Below are 12,178 nucleotides of genomic sequence, written 5' to 3' on the forward strand. Positions count from 1 at the left end.
TGCACCATGTTGTATGCTGAAGTGAGCAGAATAAAAAGTGTGGCACACAATAACATGCCAATGGATGAAGGAGGTTGTCTAAAAGCTGCTGTAAGTATCATACATATAATTATTCAGTAAAATTACAAGGTATTGGCTAACAAGACCTGACAAGTATTTTAGTTATGCAAGGTTGGTTAGGACTTATTTGCTTAACCTGCATATTTGTTATATTACTATGAAAATATCCCAGGCTGCCCAATTAATCAGGAATGTTTTTCACGGCCTTCCATGATTATCATCATTCCTTAATGCTAGAGAGGAAATACTCCACACAAACCAGTAACATTATACCACACATCTCTAAAAAGTTAACATCTCTTGTGTCCTGGATAATTCCTGCTAGAGAGACAAGGACCATTCAAAGTTAAAAGGAGGATGTCAAGAAAGAAATAGGATACCTACCTATAACTAAAAATCTCCAATTTTGAGATCTTTCATGGATGCATGAGTGAATTATCCTCGGACATCGATATTGGGAGCCCATGGTCACTTGTTGATGGTCATTGTTCGTGTTTTCCCATAGTCTACTTTCAGGTTATTCTCCAAGGCATAATTTAGCATTTTGTTAAGGTGATCTTGCAGGCCCACCTATGTGTGGCTGACCAGGACTACATCATCAGCGTACAGGGGACTGGTTCGGGTTTTTCCTTCCAGCCACGGGGTATGAGAGTTGCTGATGTCGAGTTCATGCATAGTCAGCCAAAAATAAATTAAATAAGGTGAGAGCAAGCACGCACCCCTGCGTCAGGCCTTTGGTCGTTGGTACTGGTCTGAAAAGGTGTGTGCCTGCTCTTTGTTTCACCTGTACCCATGTACCCGTATGATGAAGCATCAGCATATTTAATAGAGTGTGGGGAATTTATAAAAGCGTAAAAGCGCCAGCTTCCCCCACAACCATGCCCTGTCCACATGGTCAAAGGCAGCGCTAAAAATCGATAACAGAGGTGTAATGGAAGGTTAGAGGCCCCTGCTGCACCTAGGAGTAGGGTAATTGCCGAGATGTTCGTTATTGTGCCTGAAGTTTTACAGAATCTCGTATGATTGAATGGTATTACTCTGCTGTCCAAGATGAGTTCTGCTAGCATCGTACCTACAAAATATTTTGCCTCATTATCAATCAGCGCCACCAAGCAGCATTTTTTTGCTAAAGACTAGTCTCCGTTTTTGTGGATCGTTAAGCCTTTCCATGAGGCTAGAATTCCCCGAATGGGAGGACTTTGAATTGGCAGTGTTGACCATCTACTACAAACCCGAGGTATTTCCTGTGAGAGGGGTGAATGGGAATATGAAAGTAGGCATCCTTTAAATCCAGAATGGAGAGAAATTCGTCCTGTTGAAGCAGTGGGAGCACCTGTTGGAGAGTGACCATGTGGAAGTGGTCAGACTGAATGTAGAGGTTTAGTGGTCTGAGATCCAATATTGGACTGAGAGCCGTCCTTTTTGGAATTGGAAAATAGAGGGAATAAACCCCAGTGCCTTGATGAGGCAAGGGGACTTGTTTTATTGCACGTTTTTTTGTAATAGAGAGAGAATCTCTTGTTTGAGAAGTGTCCGATCTTCTGAGGACATTGGACCTCGTCTGGGAGGAATATTTGGGGGGGGGGGGGGGGGGGGGGGGTTGGGATGTGGGGGTAGTAGAGGCGAGTTCCAGGCAATACCCATACTGGATAATTTGTCTTATCCACTTGTCTGTTGTGATTGAATGCCAGACAGGTAGGAACTGTGAGACGTCCCCCGACAGGAGTGGGATGATCGGGGGGGAAGTGAAGGGAAATCACTGTTTGGTGGTAGGGGAGTTGGGGGTATTGTTACCACAGCCTCTTACCTTTCAGTTGTTGCCTCTGTAGCCTCCGCAAAAGTATCCTCTGGAGGACGTTTGAGTGGGGCTCCTATAGAAAGAAGGATGTTCTGAGCCAATGGTTTTGGAGCCAGCCCTGTAGAAGGAGCAGCGAAAAGAACCTCTAGGGGAATGTAATTGCAAGGCCCCAATGGAATTAGAAGTGTCAGTATCTTTTTTCATCTTTTCTAAAGATGTGTCAACTGTGGGCCAGAAAAAGATGCTATAGATCAAAGGGCTGTTTAGGATAGCAGATTGCACTTCCTGCTTGAATCCGGAGATTCGGAGCCAACCGTGCCTGCATAGCAAAACGCTAGTGTTATTGGCACGAGATGCGTAATCAGACACGTTGAATACACATTTAAATGAGGTGTTAGTTATTAATTTCCCTTCCTGTATAAGCTAGTTAGCTTTTTGTTTATATTGGTCAGGAAGGTGTTGCATGAGCTTTTCAAGCTCATCATAATGAGCTCTGTCATACCTGGCCAACAAAGCTTGGGCATTGGCAATCCACCAATAATTTGCAGCCTGTGACAATACGTTTTCAGGATGTGTCTATCAGTTTGGATTCCTTATCAGGAGGAGGGGTGTTGCCTGTACTCTGTCGGTTTGCCCTCTTGCGTGCATTTGACACCACAAGAGAATCCAAAGGGACCTGACCTTTAATGTAAACTGGGTCATTGGGAGCTGCTTTATATTTTTTGTCCACTCTGACAGGGTCCTTAAAAACTTCTGGTGCATGTTTCAGCATTCATTTTAACATTGGTAGGGTGTGTGTTGACTTTTGAGAGGGTGCAACGGTTGCGAGTAAAAAGTCTTCCTCTAAGGGATCAGAATGTAATTGTACCCCGTGGTATTGAGCAGCCCTATTAATTAGTTGCACAAAACCAATATTGTTGTCTGGTGGTGATGGCCTGTATGGATAGAGGTCCGGGTCATTATGTGGGTTTGGGATCTGTGTTGTAGTCATCTCAGGGGTCTACGTTGTGTGGGATGGTATGTGCATCATCCCTATCTGGATCTCCATTCCCACCATCGGTAGAAGGATCCTCATCTTCTGGTTGAGGTGTAAGGAATATGCTACTTACCAGTATGCATCTGTTCTTGGCATGTAGGGCTGCAGACATTCATATCTGTGCATAGATCGCCGCCTAGTGTTGGATCCGGATGATTGCACATTGTTGTCCTGGAAGAGTCTTCGAAGTATCACGAGATAGGTGGCTCCTCCCCGGACTACAGTGCGCATGGGCATCCTCTCCATCTTTAGATTGTTTTTTGCCATTGTGGCAGGGATGGGCTATGATACAGTAAGTGATGTCCATGCTATAGAATAAATCCGAGTGCTACAGCTGCGACAGGCACCGGGGAGGAGGGAGGGCGATATGAATGTCAGCAGCCCTACATGCCAAGAACAGATGCATACTGGTAAGTAGCATATTCCGTTCGAGGCATGAGGGCTGCTGAATTCATATCTGTGCATAGAATGTATAGCAGTCTCCCCCCTAGCGGTGGTTGCCCGTGCCAGCTGCAGCAGCTTGAAAAAGAGTCTTGAGTACAGCCTGTCCTACAGCTGCTTGCTGTTTGGAGTGCACATCTACGCAGTAGTGTTTGGTAAATGTATGTATGGTAGTCCATGTAGCTGCTTTACATATGTCCTCTAGAGGAATGTTTACCAGGAAAGCCATGGATGCCCCTAACTTGCGTGTGGAATGCGCTCTTAGGGGAACTGTTAATGTGCGTTTAGTTTTGTGATAACAAAATTGTATGCACTTAATCCATCTGGCTATACCTGATTTTGAAATGGGGTTGCGTTTGTGCTTTGGTGAAAAGGCAACAAACAGTTGCTTAGTTTTTCTGAAAGGTTTTGTTCTGTCTATATAGTACAGGAGAGCTCTTTTAACGTCTAGGGTATGTAGAGCTCTTTCTGCCACTGAATCTGGATTTGGGAAGAACACTGGCAGTTCGATAGTCTGATTGAGGTGAAACTGGGATACGACCTTAGACATAAATTTAGGGTTTGTACGTAGCACTACCCTATTGGCATGAATTTGTATGAATGGCTCCGGAATAGTTAGGGCTTGTAGCTCACTAACTCTTCTGAGCGATGTGATTGCCACTAAGAAATCCACTTTCCACGTTAGGAATTGAATCTCACACGAGTGTAGAGGTTCAAAAGGTGGTCCCATGAGTCTGGTTAGAACCACGTTGAGGTTCCAGACAGGTGAAGATGGGTGTCTTGGAGGAATCACTCATTTGAGTCCCTCCATAAAAGCTTTAATAGCAGGCACTCTGAAGAGTGAAAGGTGTTGCCTGTTCTGAAGATAAGCTGCCACAGCAGCTAAATGTATACGTATGGAACTGTAGGCTAGATTGCATCTATGTAAATGTAACAGGTAACATATGATGTTTTGAGTAGATGCATCTAGTGGATTTATGTCATTATTGGTAAAATAGATGACAAATCGTTTCCACTTTGCCAAATAGCATGCTCTGGTTGTAGGTCTTCTTGCCTCTTTGATAATATTCATACAGTCAGGAGGCAAGGTCAGGTAACCAAACTATGACTTCAGGAGCCAGATCACAAGGTTCAACTGTTGGGGATCTGGGTGCTGAATGTCTCCATGGCTCTGCGTTAAAAGACTGGGTGTTAATCGCAGCCTTTGATGAGGCACCACGGAAAGTTCTAGGAAAGTGGTGTACCATGGTTGCCTCGCCCACGTTGGAGCAACTAGGATGAGTGTCAAGGAGTGTTGTCGCAGTTTGCGTGCCACTAGTGGTATGAGCGGGGCTGGGGGAAAAGCGTACGCAAACCTGCCTGACCAGTTCATCCATATCGCATTGCCCTGAGACTGCGGATGTGGAAACCGTGCGGCGAAGCTTTGGCATTTTTTTCGTTTTCCCTTGTGGCGATCAGGTCTCTCTGGGTGACCCCATTGCTGGAAGTATGGTTGTAGTACTGAGAGATGCATCTCCCACTCGTGCATCTGGTGGCTGTGTCTGCTGAGCAGATCCGCCATCTGGTGGTCCCTGCCTGGGAGATGTTCCGCCATGAGGAATATGTTCCCTTGAATGGCCCCCTTCCAAATGCTTTGCGCTAGATGCGACAACTGTGGAGAGTGTGTCCCTCCCTGCTTCTGTATGTAGTACATGGCAGTCATGTTGTCCGTCCGGATCAACACGACTGTTGCACAAATGTACCTTGAACGCCTTCATTGCCATGAAGATTCCATCAGTGCCAACAGGTTGATGTGCATCTTCTTTTGTTGTGACGTCCATAGTCCCTGTACTGTGTTAATGGAGGACATGCGCTCCCCAGCCCAGGAGAGATGCGTCCGTTGTCAGCACAATTTGTGGTACAGGCTCTTGGAACGGTCGACTCCTGCAAAGGTTTTGTTGGTTCCACCAATGCAGTGTTATATGCTCGACCGGTCACCAACACTAGGTCTTTTAATTGTCCTCGAGCCTGGTTCCACTGCGGTGCTAAGCACTCCTGAAGCGGGCACATGTGTAGTCTCGCGTGAGGGACAATGAAGATGCAGGAGGCCATCATGCCTATCAACTGCATACACACCTGTGCTGGGAGAGAGCGTTGGGTCTGAATTTTTGAATCAGCAATTGAATACTGTTGATCTTTGCTGAGGTTGGCTGTGCCTTTGCTACCAGAGTGTTAATTGTTGCTTCTAGGTACTGTTGTACGTGAGCGGGTTGGAGATGAGACTTTGCGTAGTTTAATGAGAATCCGAGGCTGTGTAGGAGGTGAATAGTTTGAGACATGTGGCTGGCACATTGCTGGACTGACTTTGCTTGGATGAGCCAGTCGTCTAGATAGGGGTAGACGTGGACATGGTTTCTCCTCAGGTGCGCCGCTACTGTCGCCAGGCACTTGGTAAACACCCTGGGTGCTATTGTCACCCCGAAAGGTAGCACCTTGCACTGGTAGTGCTGATTTTGTATGGTAAACCTGAGATACTGTGTGCAGGATGTATTGGTATGTCGGAAGTATGAGTCTCTTAGGTCCAGCGTTGCGAGGAAGTTTCTCTGAGTGAGCATGTGAAAATGTTCTGATAAGATGTATTGGTTTAGGGGCCTGAGATCTAGTATTGGCCTGAGAGACCAGTCCTTTTTGGGTATTAAGAAGTACAGCAAGTATACCCCTGTACCCTGTTCCTGTATGTGGACGAGTTCTATGGCCCCTTTTTGCAGCATGCTGATAACCTCTTGCTGCAATAAGTCTATGTGCTCTGCGGACATAGGACGGTGTCTTGGGGGTATGTTGGGTGGAGTGGAAGTTCGCTCTAGACAATAGCCGTACTGAATAAGTTGCCTCACCCACCTGTCTGTGGTAATGCTCTCCCAGACTGGTGTTATATGGTCCGGGGGCAGTGACAAGGCGTCACTGTTTATTATTGGCAGAGGATCTGGTGTTGTTATTCCCTCGTCCACTGCCTTTGCTGCTTTTGCCGCGGTATCCACCTCTATTGTTTTTATTATAGGTGGTCTGCTTGCTCCCTTTATTGTATGGGATCTGTTGTGATGCCTTGCCTAGTGTAGCTCCTCTATTACTGGAGCGACGAAAGGAACCTCCCCTGAACTGTTGGGACTGCAAGGCACCCATAGACTTGGCTGTGTCTTTTTTTATCTTTTCTAAGATTGTGTCCACATCAGGACCAAATAAAAAAATCAGGGTTCACAGGTTGATTCAATAGTGTGGTTTGAATTTCAGGCTTGAACCCAGAGATGCGCAACCAAGCATGTCTCCTGAGCATGACACTTGTGTTAATGGCCCTGGCTGCGTTGTCTGCTGCGTCTAGTGCACATTTAATAGACGTGTTGGATATGAGTTTCCCCTCCTGGATTAGCATTTCTGCCCCCTCCTTGTAGGCCTCAGGCAAATGTTGCAGCAGTTGCTCTAGAGTCTCATAATGCGCCGTATCGTATCTGGCTAATAGGGCCTGTGTATTAGAAATCCTCCAGATATTAGCTGCTTGAGCAGCCACCCTTTTCCCAGAAGCTTCCAATACTTTAGATTCCTTGTCTGGAGGAGGGGCATCACCCGTAGTTTGTGGGTTGGCGCGCTTACGAGCATTTGAGACCACCAAAGAGTCCAATGGCAGCTGTCCCTTAATATATGTAGGGTCCACAGGCGCCGGTCTGTATTTCCTTTCAATTCTGGGGTTAATAACCCTTGCTCTAGTGGTTTCTTTGAAAATGTCCCCTGCGTGCTTAAGGACACCTTTCAGCATTGGCAAAGTTTTAACAGATTTCTCTGAAGTGGAGAAAGTGTCAAACAGGAAGTCTTCTTCAACTGGGTCAGCATGCATGTCCACATCATGATTTGGTGCTGCCTTTCAATCAGAGCGTTGAACGCAGCTGCATCTTCTGTTGGTGAGGTTTTAACAGAATAAGAAGGAGTATCAGGGGTAGTCTGTGACTCCACCATGTCAGCAGGGTCAGTCCAGGCTTGAGTCTGGTCATCCTGATCAGTGTCCGCAGGGTAATTATATTGGTCATCATCATCATCATACCCCATATCCTCAGCTGTGGGTGAGTGTGCAGAAGTGTCATGGCCATGGCAACTCAGTCTCAAAAAGGACAGGTGATGTTGAAGAATCCCTTTTCCTTTTGAGGGGAATTTTGTACGACTCCAGAGGATTTTCTGACCTGATTCTCCTTTGATAGATGGTAAGTCTACCAGATTCTGAGTCGATATGTAGATTCGACTGGTCATCATATGAGGGCTGTTGGTATATAACGTCCTCTTAAATAGGATGACTCCTTTTCTCCAATGACACCTTTTTGGGTGCGTCAACTCCATGTTGTGGATCGAGCGCCTTAAGGCGTGCAGTCCGAATTTTATCGGTGGCATAGTGTCTTTAGATAGACTGGCCTTCTTCGGGGCCGGCGTCGATGGAGGCCCGACCGATTTTGCTTTTTCGACAATAAGTCTTTGGCCCTGCGTTGACTTTGGGGCTTGTGGCGTCGGAGGCGTGCTCTTGTGCCTCGACTCATCGTGGTCAATTGAGGCGCTTTTGGATCTCGACACTTGATGCTTTGGATCGAGAAGCTTCACAGACTCGAGTCCTTTGTTTGTGTCGCTGTCCGTCGACGTCGACTTGGTCGGTCCGACGTGCTGGTTTTTAATGGTGGCCTTCAGCGCACCGATCTTCGGTTCAACACTCTTTACTTTTGACCCTGCAGGGTCGTCGACACCTTTTTTCTTCGTCGACTTCGATGGCTTTGAGGTCTTCGATCCGAGGACTGTCTTGAGCAGTTTCGATTTTGCCTCAATGGCTTTCGGTTTTGTTTTAAGTAGTTGGACCGATGGCTCATGTGAAATATTCTTAGCCGGGCCTTGACGCGGGGCTATAGAATGTTCTTCAAGATCTTGGCTAAGGCCTTCTGGCGATGCCTCGACCTGAGCCCTCGAAAGTCTTCGAGTGTGTTTCGGGCCCTGTACCCACTGTTGGGCCTGGTTCATCGCTTGAGTCGTCATCAATGGCTCCGATGGGAGATACGTCGTCCCTTACCTCGACTGAGTTTTCAGTTTCGACGTTCTCTTAGTCGTCTTCATAATAGTTGGAGTCATTCTCCGAACCGGGATTAGACTGCTTTCCGGTTCCTCAGTCTCGACGACCTCATCGTCCTCTTCGTCGAAGATATTCACTAGGTCGGGCGCTGACTTCGACATAGTTTGCCTCGCTGCACGCCGGAGTCTAAGAGTTTTCTTCAACCTGAATCGAGCACAAGCTAGACAGTTGTCCTCATTGTGCTCCAGTAATAAGCACTTGTTGCACACTGGGTGTACATCGATGTGCGGGTACTTAGAGTTGCAAAGGGGGCATCGTTTGAACGGGCTCCGTTCCATCGACGATCGGCCTCCAGTGTCGAAAAGGCCACGTGGCTCTCTTCGACGTCCTGCTCAGGAATAACTGGAACAAGAACTCCGCACCGATCGAAACAATACCGACGACCCCAAAGGCCTTTAGAAAAGTTTCCGAACTTCAGTAAAGAAAGGTACATCCGAATCCAATGGTGGAAAAAAACAATCTAAAGATGGAGGATGCCCATGCGCACTGTAGTCCGGGGGAGGAGCCACCTATCTCGTGATACTTCGAAGACTCTTCCAGGACAACAATGTGCAATCATCCGGACCCAACACTAGGCAGCGATCTATGCACAGATATGAATTCAGCAGCCCACATGCCTCGAACAAGTATGTGGTGGGGAGTGTGCTGGAGAAATTAAGAGATTTGCATCAGCTGGAGAAGGAGGTGGAGAAGTGTAAGTGCTCTTTTCCTTTCGTTGCATGGGTATTTCATATTCCTCTGAAGGTTTGGCGACAACTTTACCAGTTTCTGGGTCAATAAAGAGTTATTAGTTTTGGATCCGAAAACTCTGGCACATACTGTGTGGGTAGAATGTCCTTTTCCGGTGCTGAAGATTTAGGGTCAGAATATTCTTTAGACTGAGTCTGAGGTTTTCTGCTGGCTTTTGGGACTCCTTAGGTTTTGGTATAGGAGTTTGTGGCTCCGACGTTTTTTTCTGCTCCAACAGTTTTTTCTGCTCGGACTGTTTTTCCAGCTTCGACGGTTTGTCCTTGGTGTGTTTTAACGCCAAGGGCTTTGGTGTGGAGACTTTCTTCGGTGCCGGCGAAGAAGGGTGTAGCACATCTTTGGTCTTGAGCTTCGGTGCCGAAGAGAACTTTCGGCACCGGAATAGGGCTGGCTCGAGCCAGAAGGCTGGTAGGTTTCATAGTCAGGACGTAGGGCTGGGCATCAGACATGTCGGTGTCTACCTGAGCCCGAGGGCGAAGGTGTTACCGGAGCCTTAGGTTTGGTTTTTGGGGGAGGGGTTTCGGTACTCACGGACCTCTGAGCAGTGGTGACTGTCGCCTCTTCGGCGTCGGAGTAGTCGGTCCGGAGACGGAGAGGTCTCCATCACCTTGTTGCTCCAGCTGCACAATTGGATCTGCTCTGAAGAGGTCTGGCATCGAGCTGCTTCTGCAAGACATTTCATGTCGTCGAGCCAAACGGTCACAGATGGTTTTCTTCAACCTGAACAATGCAGTTCTTGTCTTCATGCTCCGGGGAGAGGCAGAGATTACAAACCTCGTGCAAGTCCGTGTGTGGGAACTTGGCACCACACCGGGGCATTTTTTCAAAGGAGTCCTTTCCATTGACTGCTGGCGTGGTCGGCGCGGATAGGCCCAACGTCCCGCATCGAAGATTGAGGAGTTTGTTTTAAAGATGCGCCTCAAAAGGGAAACGTGATTGAGACAAAACCGTGGAGAGGGCTGGCGCGTCGAAAAGCGGTTCGAAATGGACACCGACCCAGAGCGCAACAAAATCACATTCGAACCCGATGGCAGAAAAAAAACTATCTGGAGATGGAGTTAATGCCCATGCGTGCTATCACCCTACTGAGAAGTCACCTACCCCGTGACTAAAAAAATAGACTTCCTCCAAGACAAAAACAAAGTGCAAACATTCAAGCCCAACACCAGTTGGCGATCTATGCACAAGTATACGATCTGCAGCTCATATGCCTCGAACATATTTAGTTATATTCTTTTCTTAGAAACAAGCAAGTCTGGCACAGGTAAGTGATTTCTACTTCGCAGTACCTGTACAGTTTGAATTGCAGTTGTATATATGCTTTGGTTACAATAGAATTACTGGAAATGCAATACCTAGGATCAGGTATATTACTTTGCAGATTACTTTTCCTACACAGTGTATAATACCTGGATACTACACTGAGACATTTCCTGTAAAAAGGGAAGTAAATGTGTTTTGGTTATTTGTACAGTTGTATAGACTTTTATAGATTTTCCAACTCAACACTTAGAAACTTTTTCCTAGAAAACAGTCAATGTTATCCTATGGGAGGAAATTGAGTTATCGGTTAACAGGCTTTGCTGTGGGAGTTGGTTTTCTGAGGTTAGACCCAGGGATCTCCCAGGGTGAAGGATGCACTCTCAAAGCACCCTCTGCGGCACTAGGGCGGCCGGGTACAGAGTGCTAAGGCACAATGTTATGCAATGGGGGATAGAGGGCCTCTGGTTGGTGGTTGCTCAAGAGAAGGCCACAAGATTGTGGGAGCAAAGCTCCTGAACTTTAGCTTAGGGCAAATGGGGCTTTAAGTTTGCACCAGAAGGTACAACCACAGCGGCACTAGGGCGGCCGGATGCAGCGTACCGTTTTGGCATCAGGAGCCCTGTTACTTTCAATGGGGATTCTCCGGTTTGAAAACACACTGCAGGCTCAGGGACAAAGGACTTCTGGGTGAGACCACCACTTGGAGGGGTAAGTTGGGATGATGGGGGTTGGCTAGACACCGTCAGTTGGGCCACCCAAGGCCGTGGGGCGTAGAGTGCAGGGGTGTCTTAGGGTCAGATCTTCTTACCAGCTCCTGGTCGCAGTTTGGGGACCCTCCAGATTGAGGCTGCAGGCTTTTTGTGATGTGCAGTGATGTTTTTGTATCGTAGATTGAGGCTGCAGGCACGTCAGGGATCACTGGATCTCGGCCCAGGTTGCCGGGGAGACCTCCTCGTGGTGTATGGCCACTCAAACTCTTGTAGTGGGTGACGGGTGCAGATGTGTAGACTAGCGGATTTTGCCGGAGCTAGACTGAGGGTGAACAAATCTGGTGGTTTTTTTGGAAGGCAGGGCCTCAGGGTTCTTGAGGTTGCTGGCTGCAGGACACACCGGAGTTTCACTTCTGCAGGTTTGAGGTGTGGACAGGCCAGTAGGGCTGTAGCCAAGTCAGTGGGCGGTTTCTTCTTAGCTTCCGCACGAATGTTCTGTCCTCCTTTTCATCTTGTTGCTGGTTTGAGGAGGCAAGTTTCGGGGGTGTCACTAAATACTAGATTTAGGGGCGTTATAGGTAATAGGTTGGAATCAATCGGTCCCTTCCTTGGGGTGGGTACAACCCCTATTATGCCACCCTCCAGTGGGAAAGGGGAATATGCCTAATGGTGGTTGGCTGGGTCCCCCCATCTGCAATATGGCGGGGACTAAGTTGTGCTTCACCTAGCCCCCCACCCGAGGGGTGGGGTTGGCAAAGGTGGGCACACCTCCCTTCCTAGCTTTGTTTTCCCCCTGGTTCTCCCGCACAAAAAGGGGGCCAGCACCAGTGGGGACCAGTTGCAGGAAGCAGCAAAAGGCCCGGGGAAGCTCACAAAGGCAGCAAACCTTTGAAGCTTCTGCTTCATGGACCCTGCCCATCCTGGGGAGGAGGCTTGGCACCTCGTCCCAGGAGGTGCATTGTTACAGACCCCCGAGAGCAGCAGGCTCTCGA

General features: G+C 47.8%; 1 protein-coding gene across 1 annotated transcript in view; it reads right to left on the minus strand.

Moving 5' to 3' along the window:
- The window catches only part of CCT2 (chaperonin containing TCP1 subunit 2), a 190,573-nt gene that overhangs the window by 68,414 nt on the left and 109,981 nt on the right, over positions 1-12,178 (minus strand). The gene's annotated exons all lie outside the window — the stretch shown is intronic.

Source organism: Lissotriton vulgaris, chromosome 1_1 (assembly GCF_964263255.1).
Source record: "Lissotriton vulgaris chromosome 1_1, aLisVul1.2, whole genome shotgun sequence".
NCBI lineage: Eukaryota > Metazoa > Chordata > Amphibia > Caudata > Salamandridae > Lissotriton > Lissotriton vulgaris.